We start from the raw sequence: 16066 nt of genomic DNA on the forward strand, positions 1-16066 counted from the left end.
TACCAACAACTTATGAGATAACACAATTCCCTCGCTTTGGCGTATTGACACAGCTGTCGCCGCAACCGAGCGAAAGCACCCTGGTAATGCTCGGGCGACAGGATCAAGTACAGCCGAAAAATATGCACAAGGGCGCTGCTTATCGCCGTGCATCTGCACTAAGACTGATAATGCACATCCATCTTTCTCATGCACATACAACGAAAAGGGTTTTGCATAATCAGGGGTCCCTAACACTGGTGCTGAACAGAGGGCCTGTCGTAATTGCTGAAAAGCAGCGTCACACTCATCTGACCAAGGGATCGGGATAGGCGTGTCTTTTGTCAAAAGGGCTAACAATGGCTTAGCTATATGTGAAAACCCCAATATCCACTGCCTACAGAAGGAAACAAGACCCAAAAATGCACGCACATCCTTCTGCGTGGACGGTGTCGGTGTGTCCAAAATTACTTGGATACGATCCGGTGTGAGTGCACGTCCCTCCTTAGACAAAAGGTGACCCAGATAAGTCACCGTTGGTCTACAGAACTGCAATTTCTTCCTAGATACCTTATGATTGTGGGATGCCAAAAAGGAAAGTAAGGATAACGTACTCTTCTCACACAACTCCAAGGTGTCAGCCGCCAGCAAGATGTCATCGACATATTGAATGAGGGCGACCCCCTCGAGCAGAACAAAGGAATCCAATTGTCTTTTCAAAGCCTGACTGTAAATACTAGGGCTTTCTGTGTAGCCCTGGGGGATCCTACAAAAACGGTAAGATCTATTATTTAAAGTAAACCCAAAAAGATATCGGCTATCGGGGTGAATGGGAATGGAAAAGAAGGCATTTTTCAAATCGATAACTGAGAACATGGTCGCCGTAGGTGGGACCAAAGTAAGCAACGTCGTGATATCAGAAACCACTGGGTACTGAGGTATCACGACCTTGTTTACTTCTCTCAAATCAATTATAAACCGATAAACTCTGGCATCTGTGGTAAATAATTTAATTACCGGAACTGAATTTGATACGGAATCTTAGCAAACATAGCTCAGTAAAATAAGAGGCAGAATCCGTGGTATAAGAGGTTCAAAATGGGCTTTATTCCAATGGACGATTCGAATCGTGGCCTCCAAGTTCCATCACCACGGGGTTCAGGAAGTGGAGTACCATACTTTGTTGACAAGTAATCATTTTTATAGAACATACATTACAATGGAATCAATGTAAGAGGCGTAACAATTGATAAGGAAGATAACATCATACATGCGTAATGAAAAGAGGCGTAATTGGGAGTAACAAAGAAACGTCATTGGTTGTGATGTCACATATGGGTGGATCTATGAAATAATTTCGCAATGTCAGCAGAAATACTTGGCAGAGATGCGTGCGCAGCAGCATGACGTGTAATTGACGTGCAACTAGGGGGTGAAGGGGACTTGACATTTAGCTCTACATGTGGAGACAAGAAGTCTGGGGGGTCAAGTCAACCTAATCCCAAATCATATCTAACATCCTATGTTTAAAGAACTATGTTATCCACAAAGGAAGGACTCTTGGACAAAATCTATTCTATACTGACTGTGTGTGCGTGTACAAGCGTCTAAGTGTCTAGATGAGATGTAAGGGGCAGAAATCTTCCTTAGTGACAGGACCATGAATTACTTGCATGAGGACAGAGAAGCCGGGCCCTTTGCTCAGTAGCTGAAGGAAATGTTTACTTAAACTACTAGACAGGAATGCATCGGCTGAGGAACGAAGCAGATAACTTGAAGGTGAAATACAGTTTTTGGCAGGCAGGCAGACCGGCCGAGGCAGGCACCGTTAGCCGCACAGGGAGTAGGACAAAGTTCAGGGATACAGATGTCAGCTCAGACTGGAGCTGTCAGAGGTAGAAAGCAGGGAAAGGCTTGATGGCAGAATCAGGGCCTACTCGCCTGAACTGCAAAATGGAGTAACTGAGCCATATAAAGTCGGTGGCCTTTCATACTTAGGAATCGAATATCCAGCCCATTCATGGCGGATCTGAAAGAGGACATGTTGACGGTGGACGCACATGTATTTGCGTCTTCATAACTGGAACTGGAGGGAACATACATGTACTTGTAACATGTACATGAAACCGTTGGGGTCCAAGATAGGGGACATAACTGATCAGAAAAATCCATATTTCCACATTCCCTCCTTGTCCCCTACTTGCCCTTCAAGAGACATCAATCTTCATTAATCCATTGATCTGTTCATGTAGCACCATTTGTTCTTCTTTCTTCTTCCGGGATCTTGAACGAAAACTTTGATGTGGAATACACGATGTGGCACACAGACCACAAATCGCTGGTCCACATTGCAGGCATAAGCAGCAACTGAATAGTATAAGAAGGCCAATACCTAGGAAGGATAGAACTCTCCATCCCCAGGCTGATATCACACTCCAAAACCACCCGGACCAAGTCCAAGTGCCTGGATTCTGGTGTATCTGGCTCACAATCTTATGAAGGCGGGTTATAGCTTTATATACAGATGGCGAATTTTCTGGTATGAATACGCAGCAACTTGATCCGATGACCCTACAAGCTCCGCCCCTATCGGCCAGGATGACGTCAAGGACAAGACGATTTTGAAGAACAACAATCCTCATCGCAGACTGCTCCTCTGTCAAGTTGCCTAGTGCGGCAATAGTTTCATTCACTACGGCTTCAAGAGTCCTCGTTAATCTACGTATCAGCTTGCTATTGGTAACTGTACCTATATAGGGAAAGAGGCCTTTATTAAAATCTACATATTTTTCCCATGCCGTCTCAGTATAATCGACAATTGGGAGATCTCTCCGTTCTCTATTGTGTACTAAATGAATATTTCTGTGGTAATCAGGAGGAGCTAGGAAAACAGGTGGCAAAAGGAATCCAATATAACAGGTACCATCCCAATCTAGAGGCAGACGCATATATGCAGTCTGACCACATATGAAGTAGGAATGGCGAGAAGCTCTAAATGAAGACTTGCCTTGATCACTGAATTCTATTACAGTGGTGCATCTACTATGGCCCATATATATGGAACCATTCTTTCTTACACACAATTCACCCTTAGCTGGGAACACTGACATGGCAGGCAAAATTGGTGCAACTTCGGATTCGACATTCAGAATCATGAGATTAAGTGTAAAATTACCTAATCCATATACTTCATTTTCTAGATCAGTTCCTGTTCTCTTGGGACGACCCTCCTTGTCAGGGTAGCAGACTTTGAGTAAAACTAAATTCAAATTTCCCCATACCCAATTGTCTTGATAAACTGCTGTGTCTGAATCTAAGGAATTGATTAAACTAAACCATGCTCCACAGGAGCCATTGTGTGTGAACGGATAGGGAAAGAGGGGCAAAACTCCCTTATAATTCTGATAGGGAGGGAGTCGGCCACATACCCAGCAATTGGTAGCATTACTAGCCTGATGGGAATGATGTAACATACTAATGAAAGTGTTATTGCGCAGCGCAAATCTATAGGACAATTCATGTGGGGGTAGGTCACTAAAAGAATGTTCAGCAGTAACATTATAAGCATGTTTAGAAATAAGATAATATATGTGCAACAATATACTTGCAGTAATTATTATAACACTCAAGAAAAACAAAATTAATAACGTCACCATACAATGACTACGCAGTGATTTACAGTACGCATGTCGTTTCAACATTTTTCGGGTTTTTTTCTCTGTTCAGGTCTAAGGGATACATGTCAGAGACAAATTCAACCGCTTCACCTTGGAGAGGACTTAAACAATCAAATTGTCCGACTTTTTAGACCGCAGTTTTAGTTTATATTGTTCTTGGCTACTGAGTTCAACCAAAGGGAGCTTAGAGTCAATGGGTGAAGACACACGAGGTGTGGTATTTGCATCTGATGGCAGTCCATGAAATTTCTTGATATGACTTGAATGCACCCAGCCTTTTCTGCCCTCGATCTTCACGGCTGTCCTTGTGGTGAGCAAAACCAGTTGAGGCGACTTCCACCTAGGCTCCAGCTGAGTCTTTCGGTCAAAGTTCCTCACCAAAACTAGATCCCCCGGAACTACGTCATGGGGTTTCACCTCAGTGTTGTCAAGAAAGGCTGCAGCTACCTGTGAACGACAAGATTGTAGTGCAGACATCAAGGAAGCCAGGTAATCTGTCAGCATATTACAGTCAACATCAGTTATTTTACGGGGTATAGGCGTCCCCCACATATTCGGTGGTCTGCCAAAAATCACCTCATAAGGGGATAGTCCTGTTCGAGAGTGTGCTACCATTCTCATGTAAAAGAGTGCAACTGGTAAAGCTACTACCCAGTCGACACCTTTCTCTCTACATATTTTGGACAATCTTATTTTCAAAGTTTGATTATGTCGTTCCACGAGACCTGCTGCCTCGGGGTGTCGGACACAATGAAACTTCCACTGATATCCTAGCAAAAGTGAAACATGTTTCATCAGTTCGGATGAGAACGGCTGGCCGTTATCTGAATAGACAACACGTGGTAAGCCGAACCGTGGGAAGAATTCTCGGACTAGCTGCTTGGCAGTGGTCGGGGCAGTGTAATCTGATACTGGGTATGCTTCGGTCCAACGGGAAAGAGCGCAGACAACTACGAGAACATATTTGAATCCTCGACATCGTTCCATCTGGATATAATCCATCTGGAGAACTTCAAAAGGGTGATCAGGAGGCTGAAATCCACCCTGCTCTACGGGGATGCTTTTACCTGGGTTAAACTGACAACATATCATACAGGTACGGACTTTTTGCTTAGCTGCTGCTCGTAAATGTTTGTTGAACCAAATGTGCTGAATGCTGTCTAGCATAGCTTTCTCTCCTAGATGTGCTGGACTGTGTATTGTGTTTATGATAGCTTGGACCATAGAGTCAGGAAGAAACCATACAGATTTTTCCTTCGTCATCCATCCCTGGTCCGTTTGGATCCCTCCTAATTCAGTCCATTTCTTTATTTCGTCTGGTGTAGCATGTGTCTGTATGTCAATTACGTCAAGAGCGGGATCCTTAATCGTCATACACTGTGTTGGTGTCTGGACTATTGTCTTTGTCATGTCGGATTTGCGAATTTGAGCAGTCTGTTTAGCTGTTCTGTCAGCTAAATCATTGCCTTGAGAAATGATATCAGTAACTTTCGTATGAGCTTTACATTTCATAATCGATATTGCAGTGGGTAAATGAATTGCGTCTAACAGAGCATGAATGAGGGATCCGTGCTGAATGTGGGTACCGTGAGAAGTTAAGTAACCTCTCTCTCGCCACAGCACTCCGAAGTCATGTACAACTCCGAATGCATAACGTGAGTCTGTGTATATGTTGACTTTCTTATTTGTGGCTTGGATACAGGCTTGTGTCAGAGCAGTAAGCTCTGCTGCTTGAGCTGACAAGGTATTTATACAGTTTGTTTCAATGACTTCAGTATCTGTTGTGACTGCGTACGCGGCCACTAAATCTCCTGTACTTGTTCTCATACATGAACCGTCTACATACAACGTCAGGTCTGGATCTAACAATGGGACATCTGTCAAGTCTTGTCTGGGTTTCGTCGTTATTGTAATAACTTCAACACAATCATGAGCTAGTGGGTCTGTTCCGATTACAGGTAAAAGTGTGACAGGATTCAATGTATTACAGCGTCTGATTTCTATATGTGGCTGAAACAATGTTAATTCGTACCCTGTAAGTCTTGCTATGGTCAAGTGTTGTGTTTGCGTTCGGTTCACAAGAACCTCTACTGCATGCGGTACTTGTACTGTCAACGGATGTCCTAACACTATGGCATCGCTTTGTCTGATTGCTAAAGCTGTTGCTGCCACTGATTTCAGGCACGCAGGCAAAGCCTGAGCTACTGGATCTAATGTACTAGAGAAATAGGCACATGGTTTGCGTGATCCTGCTTGTTCCTGAGTGAGTACTGACAAGGCAGTACCTTCTCGTTCTGTAACAAAGAGTGTAAAATGTTTATAGTAACATGGTGTCGCTAAAACAGGTGCTTGACATAGAGCTTTCTTTAAGCTTTCAAAAGCTAGTGTGTGTTCCTGAGTCCAAGGGAGGACAGTCGATGTGGCCGCCTCCTGTGTTGTCAACTGAATGAGTGATTTTGCTAGAAATGCATATTGAGGGATCCACTGCCTACAATATGAAGTGAGGCCTATAAAAGCCCGCACCTCCTTTTGTGTCTTGGGTATTGGCATGTTAGCTATTAACTGAATGCGGTCGGGCGTAAGCTGCCTACCCTCCTTGGACAGCGAGTGTCCAAGGTAAACAACTCGCTGGACACAGAATTGCAGCTTAGAAGGGGACACCTTGTGCCCCTTTTCAGCCAGAAATTGTAAAACTATCAGAGATGCTTTTTCACATTCAGGTTCGCTCCGGGCGGTGATCAGCAGATCATCGACATATTGAAGCAATACAGTGTTAACTGGCATGTGTATACTGTCAAGTTCTCGTTTCAGTGCTTGGCTATAGATGCTGGGGCTTTCTGTAAATCCTTGAGGTGCGCGTGTGAATTTAAAACTTCGTCCATTTAAACTAAATCCGAACAAGTATTGGCTCTCCGGATCTATTGGGACGCTGAAAAAGGCATTCTTGAGATCAATTACAGTAAAGAATGATGCGTGGGAATCAATGGCTGTCAGTAATGACGAGATATCTGGGACCACAGGGAATTGTGGCACAATGCATTTGTTTAATTCGCGTAAATCAATAACCAATCGATATACTGGCGGGGCCTTCGGATCAGTTCGTTTAAGAATCGGAATTATCGGGGAATTACATACATTGGAGTCGGTTTCCACAACCACTCCTTGGGCAATAAGCTCGTCAATGATTTGCAGTAAAGCCACTGCAGCATCTGGGGGTAACTTGTATTGTCGCATTCGTGGTAGTACCACTCCTGCCTTTAGTGTGACTCGATATGGTGTAATGTTCATACAACCAACATCAGTAGGGCCTTGTGCCCATAAATGTGTGGGTAAAGTCTGCAGTCGGGGATCCATGTCTCGGGATACATAGTGACCTTTGAAATCTCGTAAGAACAACCTTACTCCTTCTGGAGAACAACATATTATCGCTCCTAGAGCTTTCAATGTTTTTATACCTAACAAGTTTTCTGGACATGATTTAGTAAGCAGTAAATCTGTAGTTCGTGTCAAGGGACCAATCGTAAGTGGAAGGGGCTGTGATACTTCATTAACAATAGGTTTTCCTGAAAAACCAAGGGAAATATTCTGTGAGCCTGAGAGGGGTGCCCCTGGAACTTCATTACGTTTTATTGTTGTTCGACTTGCCCCTGTATCAAGTAAGAATTTTCTGTCTTGACCTAATAATTCACTGTGCACATAAGGTCCTTCTTGATCTACAGGGACCTCAATAAGGGGTAAGTCAACTTCCCTCTCTAGGCTGGTTCATGCGTATCGTTGATACTTAGGATATTCATACTGTGCTGTCTGATACATTTGTCGTGTCGTGGTTTGTGTGGCAGCAACAGGCAGCGCTGGTGCAGCTGGCACAAACTGTATAGACTGTTGCGAAGCTGGCATGGACTGCTGCGGAGCTGGCATGGGCTGTGAATGCTGCGGAGCTCCTTGTTCATTCTGATCCTGTCTGAGTGGCCGTGGTCTTTCCTTTGCAATACCTACGGCGATATTACGCTTCAGGACTGGACAATCATGTACATAATGACCTGGCTGTTTACAATAATTGCATGTCCCTTTTACAGGAACTGCTGGATCTCCGGAATGTGTCACACCCTTTTTGTGACCGTCAGTTGGAACTGTCTGAGAGACTAACATTTTCATTTTCGTGTCTTTCATACGTCTTTGTTCATGTTCTTGTTCATCCCTAATTCTATTGTGATGATACTGTAACATTTGTAACATTTGTGACGGGGTGTTACCTTGCCATGTACTCTCGAATTTCAATACTCTATTCTTCACTTGGGGCAAGGAATTTTCCACTAATTTTGTCACAAACAGATGTGGATATGACTCACTACTTGCTTTTATGCCGCTATTTATACCAAAACATTTTTCAAATCGGGCATAGAAATCACTGGTGTCTTCATCTTGTTTTTGTTTACAGGCTGAGATTGCACCCCAGTCTTCCTTTTTAGTAGTTAATAAACGTGGCAGTACCTGTACTAGTAAACCTGGTAGTGCTTTAACTTTATCCCCGAGCCCTGCTCCTGCAGTTCGGTCCTTTTCTTCGGTTTCTAATGCTGTCCAGTCTATCTTTTGGTCTCCCACTTCCCACTCTTTTTCCTTAAGTTTTTCATAAATGCCAGCAGGCATTAATACCTTTAATATTGTCATAATGTCAGGATAGGTGTACTCCCCCATGAGTAACATGTCTTTAATTTCTCGGTGAAAACCCGCTGGGTCTTTGTCATGACTGGGTACCACTTTTTTCATTTCTAACAATTCCATTTTAGATATGGGCGTATATACAAATACACGTTTAAACTCATTGTTCTCGCCTTTTATTGGGTGCACTTCTCGTAAGGGATTCTGTCTATCCATGTAATACGGCGTTCTTTCCTTGATGGGCAGTGAGACAGGGTCTGGGCTTACAAAAAGAATGTACTGCTTTCTGGATACTAGTATTTCTTTAATTAACTTATTACCTGAACCTCTCCATCTATTCGTGAGTAATTCAGTTAATATATCAGGTAAAGGACCAGGATCGGAATGTTGGTTCTTATATAAGATAAGAAGTTGCTGAATCATATAAATTCCAGCTAAACGCTGTTCATCTGGGCTGAGGTTCAAAAACGTGTGTGCTACTGTATCATCACCATATTTTCCGGGACTATCAATCCAGTGAACGGCTGACCTAGCTAATTCTTGTTCATCCATAGAATCGAGTAGGTGATAACCCCTTCGTTCTCGGAGTGATTTGTCAGCGGCTTGGAACGAATGTTCGGGAGACCTTATATTTATTATAGGTGTTGGATAAGTTCTGTTATTATCTGGACATATCGGATGTATCGATTCAGAAAAACATCTAGTATTATTACAAGATCTTCCTCTACCTACATAGGCTATAGTTTCTGACTTTCTTGCGGGAAATTCTACTTCTCCCTCTTCGTTTTGTTCAAACTCGTCTACCTCCAATCTCTCCTCATGTATTCGTTCTATTTCTTTACGGATCTTTCGGCACATGGCTACTATACATGCTTGCCTATCATGTTTCCCGTCTGATATATTCTGGCTCCATTTCGTAAGAATTTGCATTAATTCCGGGTTTACCCCTGGTCGGTCTTGATTTCTGATCACACAATTTATGAGAAAACGTAACAATTCCCCCTGTATTTCCACTTTCTGGTATTCCATAGCTCTGTTAATACATTCAGAATCTCGCCCTGTTTGGAAAAAATGATATATATTATCTAGATGCATAGTCATTCCTGGTAGCTTCCCTAAAAACATCGCAGCTCGTCTGATACGTAATGATGCCAGGACCATTTCGTCCTCTTTGCCGGGCACAGGGTCATATCTACAATCTACTAGAAGTTCCTTAAGCGTGCGAGTATTTATAAGTTTGGGCGTACGTGAATGTGCTGATTCTTGAAAAGTAAGTTTATTTATTCTGGGTGGCGTAGAATACACGCTGGTAGCACCTCCGGTAGCCCCCTCTGGGGTACTGGGCGCGAAAGGATTGGTTGAACGTGATACAGCAACTATGGGTGTGGGCAAAGCTGTGGGAGCAGCTGTAAGAACAGATGCGGAAACAGATGTGCTTGCCGGAACTTGTGTCGGAGTTTGTTGTTGCACAGGTACAGACACATGGTCTTGATGTTGAACCCCCCCAACAGACGGTCTATGTGGTGCGGGGTTAGCGTACTTGGGAGCTGCGTCATCTAAATATGAGGAGAGAAAAACATCTTCTGCGGTTCTGGGATGCCCTTTGGGGTGTACCATTATCGGGAACAAAGGGGGTGGCAAGTCTTTTGGTATCTCCGGAGCAGCCTTAGGTAATCCTTCGGCCAGAAGGGGATACATACCTTTCATGAGGGCATTTCTTTGTCTATCTACTTGTTCTGATTTTACTCGTGTACCTTCTTCAATCAATAGATTTTCTCAGACTTTATTTTCCTTACTTTTCTCTTCCTGTCTTAGTGCTTTTTCTATACGTCTATGGGATTCTTTACGCCATAACTCAACGGCGTCTTTCTGTGACTGTCTAGCTTTCCTTTTCCATAACTCTTCTTCCACTTTCATGATGCACTCTGCATCCCAGGTCCCAGCTGCGGGCCACCTCTGACTTTCTGGTAATTCTTTGGTGTAGTCCACCCATAAATCAAGAAATAATATGGCATCTAAGCCATGTTTGTGATACATGAAGTGCCCTGGAGTATCCCTAGGAGGAATAGGAACAGCTTCTTCGAGTACCACTTTTCTAGTTGTGATCTGTCTTAATTTCGAAAAGAGCGGCATATTGACAACTGATCTGATACTTAATCTTGAACACACTTAATACAAAAGCACAATAATGAACAGTCATTCATACCACAATATGCAAGACGTATTGACACATTTTAACATTTAGCATTTAAATGAACAAAAAAATGACGCTGATGATCTAAGAAAAACTAGTCACTAAGCAAAATACTCGGCAATAACTAGATACTTCTGAATACTTGATATACTGCTAAACAGTACAGATACACTGCTGTAACAGTGCAGACCGGATTTGTGTACCCAAACCCGTCTTGACCGGCACAACCTATGTGCACGTCAGAACGCCTCCCCAGCAATGGTACTCACCGTGTAGCTCGGAACGGAAGGCCTCGAAACGGAACTGAACTGAACTTGACTGGACTCGACTCAAAAACTTCGGCACTGCGGAACATCGGACCCTCTGAGCGTCGGGACTTCGGGACTTGGTGGGCCTCTGTATACCTCGGATCTTGCTCTCTCAGCTAGGCTCTGGTCGGGATACTTCGCACTTCTCACCGCCTCGTCTGGGTGTTGATCGCAGCCTCAGTCGCCCCCGCTTGACCGGAGGGAGCTACAGGAAATCCTGCTGGTACGCGTTGTTGTCCGTCCAGCTGTGGCAGGAGACCGGGCCTGCAACGCACCACCGGCGCGTGAGATGAGAAAGTGTCCCTGTTCGGGCGCCAATCATGTGGTAAATAATTTAATTACCGGAACTGAATTTGATACGGAATCTTAGCAAACATAGCTCAGTAAAATAAGAGGCAGAATCCGTGGTATAAGAGGTTCAAAATGGGCTTTATTCCAATGGACGATTCGAATCGTGGCCTCCAAGTTCCATCACCACGGGGTTCAGGAAGTGGAGTACCATACTTTGTTGACAAGTAATCATTTTTATAGAACATACATTACAATGGAATCAATGTAAGAGGCGTAACAATTGATAAGGAAGATAACATCATACATGCGTAATGAAAAGAGGCGTAATTGGGAGTAACAAAGAAACGTCATTGGTTGTGATGTCACATATGGGTGGATCTATGAAATAATTTCGCAATGTCAGCAGAAATACTTGGCAGAGATGCGTGCGCAGCAGCATGACGTGTAATTGACGTGCAACTAGGGGGTGAAGGGGACTTGACATTTAGCTCTACATGTGGGGACAAGAAGTCTGGGGGGTCAAGTCAACCTAATCCCAAATCATATCTAACATCCTATGTTTAAAGAACTATGTTATCCACAAAGGAAGAACTCTTGGACAAAATCTATTCTATACTGACTGTGTGTGCGTGTACAAGCGTCTAAGTGTCTAGATGAGATGTAAGGGGCAGAAATCTTCCTTAGTGACAGGACCATGAATTACTTGCATGAGGACAGAGAAGCCGGGCCCTTTGCTCAGTAGCTGAAGGAAATGTTTACTTAAACTACTAGACAGGAATGCATCGGCTGAGGAACGAAGCAGATAACTTGAAGGTGAAATACAGTTTTTGGCAGGCAGGCAGACCGGCCGAGGCAGGCACCGTTAGCCGCACAGGGAGTAGGACAAAGTTCAGGGATACAGATGTGAGCTCAGACTGGAGCTGTCAGAGGTAGAAAGCAGGGAAAGGCTTGATGGCAGAATCAGGGCCTACTCGCCTGAACTGCAAAATGGAGTAACTGAGCCATATAAAGTCGGTGGCCTTTCATACTTAGGAATCGAATATCCAGCCCATTCATGGCGGATCTGAAAGAGGACATGTTGACGGTGGACGCACATGTATTTGCGTCTTCATAACTGGAACTGGAGGGAACATACATGTACTTGTAACATGTACATGAAACCGTTGGGGTCCAAGATAGGGGACATAACTGATCAGAAAAATCCATATTTCCACACATCCGTATCCTTTTTCAGAATGGGGAGAATCGGGCTATTACAGGTGTTGTAGGGAACTTCGTCCACTACCCCCACTTTAATCAAATCCTGCACTATCTGTATGAGGGCCTCCTCGCCCTCCTGGGAAATACGATACTGTGGGAGGCGCGGTAACACCGCCCCCTCCTGGACACTAATGTGGACCGGCGGAATCACCATTTGTCCCACATCAGTATCCGAAGTGGCCCACAGAGCACGAGGGAGGGTAGCTAACAGAGCATCCTCGGAGACCACACACATCCGTTCAGACCGGGGGTAATTGTCATTCAATATTACCCGCACACCAGCAGGGGAGCAGCGGATCGTAGCCCTAAAATGCTTTAACATATCGAGGCCCATAATGTTGTCCGGTGTGTACGGGGCAAGCAGAAACGGACAGGGTGCAGAAAAAGAATCAACCTGAAATGTGAGGGGCTGTGAAAGAGGGCTTCGGGAGAGTGTACCGTCAAACCCTACCGATGTAACCATTAAGCCAGATGGGGGAGCCCTCGGAACCAATTGCTTAGACAGTGCACTACGTGTCGCTCCGGTATCCACTAGGAACTGATCAGTAGAGCCCAAAACCTCAGCCGATACATAAGGACCTTTCTGATCAACCGGCACCTCAACTGATTCTAACCCCCATCCAACGCATTCCTATGCATGCTGAGAATCATGGTACCCCGAACGGTCAATCCCCGACACTTGATACTGATGCTGGCGATCGAAAACATTTGATCTATCTCGTTGCTGCCCAGCAGAGTCAAAACGAGCGTGATCGTTAGAATTCCCTCTAAAGTTCGAGAAACCCCCTCTACCTCTCGGGCCACCCTGACTATGCCCCTGCCGCGAAGCGTGCAACGCCGGGCAATCGCTAGCCCAATGTCCCGATTGCTTACAATACGCACATTGATTCCTATTCAAATCAGATCGGCCCGAGGGAGGACCATAAAATCCACCCCTACCTCTATTAACACCCCGTCGGGGCGGGCCATATACCTGTGCCAACATCACCTTTGTTTTTAGATCTTTCGATTTCTTTTCCTCCTGGCCTTTTGCTTCTTGCTCCTGACGCTCATAATACTGAGCTATAGTCAGGAGGGCCGTCGGGGTCGCGGAGGACCAAGAACTCTCACTCGCTTTTAGACGGGCCGCAACTGCCGGCAGCAGATTAGCCACATATTTATCAGCGAAAAGGTGCCGACCCGTATCATCCGTAAGCGACTGGCCACTAAAGTCATGAAACGTCTCCTCAAAGCGCGTGAAGAAGTCTGCAACTGACTCGTCAACCTTCTGCTGACATGAAGCTAACATATTCCAGTCAATCTTTTTAGGGGGGATAATTGTCTTCAGCTTAGTCAGAATAGCGGTGGGGAGATCTAAGATACTCTGGGGTGGTTTCTGCGCGGGCTTCCGTTCCCTATCCTCATCCTCAAGGTCAGACCACCGAGCCTTAAAAGCAGCTATATCATCCACCTTTCGGACAGATCGCAACATATCCGGTGGTAGAATAAGACCAAAGAACAGGTCTATATCCGCTAAGGTCATAACGCAAGAATTCAAGGCCCCCTCGACTTCTTCGTAAAAGGCCGCTGGATTCTTGCGGGGGTCAGGCAATGCATTCTTCAATGCCATAACATCAGCTCTATGCCAAGGAGTATAAACCCAATTATACACAAAATATCCCTTAGCATCAGCGGAGGTGATGTCCGAGCTAGTCCCCGCTCCTTTAGAAGGAACATACAAAGGCGCCGCCTCTCGCATTGGTTTAGCATGCACTATGACATTCTTATCTGACTGGGAGGTGGATGAGTGGCCCTCTGCTGTACACGAATCCGACTGCTGCTCCTCCCCCGCTTGCTGGCACGCTTTTTCTTTAAGGCTCAGCACTGCGTCCCGTAATGCGAACAGCCGCCGTGCCGTATCAGGAGCCTTGGAGGAAGAAAAAACACCGTTATGCAATGCTTTAGCATCCGACACCACATCGCCAGGCTCAAAGACACTGGAAAATTTCCGGAAAGCAGCAATCACTTCATCAGCGAAATGGCCCAAAAAATACAATTTCTCTCTATCCTGCCACAGCCCCCAAGTATGGAACAATTCATCCAGGGACACCTTGCCCTTGAGTGCACGGAAAGAAACTTGCCGAAGCTCAGCCATTCGCTCAGCCGGTAGCATGGACCGCGTATCTACCTTACCCGGAACCGGGTCAGAATCTTGTGGCCTCGGGGCAGATGCGCCAACATAAGGGGGCGGAGAGCGATCTAGTAAATAAAAATCATCATCAAGATTATTAAGGACAGGATAAAGTGGCTGCCGAACAGCATATTGACCCGAGACTTGCAGCCTACGCTCTTTCTCTTGTCTCTCCGTCTGTTCTCTGTCCTCCCGATGCCTCACTTCCTGTGCTCGCACATGATCATTCTTCCGTTGTTCTTTATCAAACAGCGCTTTCTCACGCTTCTCTCGCTCACGCACTTCCTTCACCCACAACCGCACACACTCAAACATATCCTGACGAGCACGCCGTTTACACATACACTGTTCCACATACTCAATCTTACGTATATCAAACGATCCATACAAAGGCCATCGTAACTCAGGATCCTTCTTAGTATATTTCCTCCATACTGTGCTGTACATTATGGAAGAAAGACCATGCTTCACATACATATCCCTATTAGGAGTCCCCTCTGGGGGAGCTGGAGCAGATTCCTCGAGGTTCAACCGGTTTCCAAAGCAGCAGCACCACTTACGGAGTGCGCTAAAAGCAGGCATGCTCAAAAATAATGCAAAATATGCAATATTATAAAGAAAATGGCACTTAATCGTTGCGCCGTTCAAAGTTACACAGCTCCGGAGAAATCTCTCCACATTACCTGCCTATATGTGTTGCAACGCATATATTTTCACAATAACCAATACAAAATATGACCAGTCATCACAATTCAAACTCAAATAGCCAAACCAGGCTTCAAAAACTCGGAGCAAGTACCGTACAACGGTTCTTACCAATCAAGAGTCCAGATTCCAACTGCCAAGCTCCAAAATCGCCCAAACGGCTTTCACGGCAGGACCGACAGAAGAGGTCTCAGTCGAGGACCGGCGCCACCCAGACGGTCAGCTCGGAAGGGAAGGAAGAAAAACCTCTGGATGCCAGGGCTAAAACGCCACTGGCAGTGATCACATCCCATGCCAAATTCCTCACCTTCGTCGCGACCAGTCCTTCGAGCATCCGAGTCGCCGATGAGCCCCATGTGACGGGCGCCAATTGATGAATACAGGCCCCAGCTAGGCCCGCAGGACACAAGGGTTCGCTCTCCTGCAATGGAATCTATAAGGAAGTTGGCACGGAAACTGCAAAGTACAAAGACAAGGTTTATTAACCCTTAAGGGTGGTCCTACAATCCATACAACACTCTTCAGTATTGCATAGAGTAGCACAAAGAACTTGCGTACATGGTCCCCTTTTATACACCATAGAGGGGCTCATAAGTGGGTGGATACAACATGAGGCTGGAGAACATTGCCTTGTATGGTCATTTTCGATACTGAATCAATATATGGGCGGAGCTAACACACTCCTTGAGCCCGCGAAGACATGGTCAAGCAAGGCTAACTAATAACAGATGTGGTCAAGTCTGGGCATGCGCCAGATGGACAAAGGAGCTATTTATAGACTGTTACTAGGCAGATTACAAGAGCAACTAACACAGAGGTTGGA

Source organism: Triturus cristatus, chromosome 5_2, assembly GCF_964204655.1.
Source record: "Triturus cristatus chromosome 5_2, aTriCri1.1, whole genome shotgun sequence".
Lineage (NCBI taxonomy): Eukaryota > Metazoa > Chordata > Amphibia > Caudata > Salamandridae > Triturus > Triturus cristatus.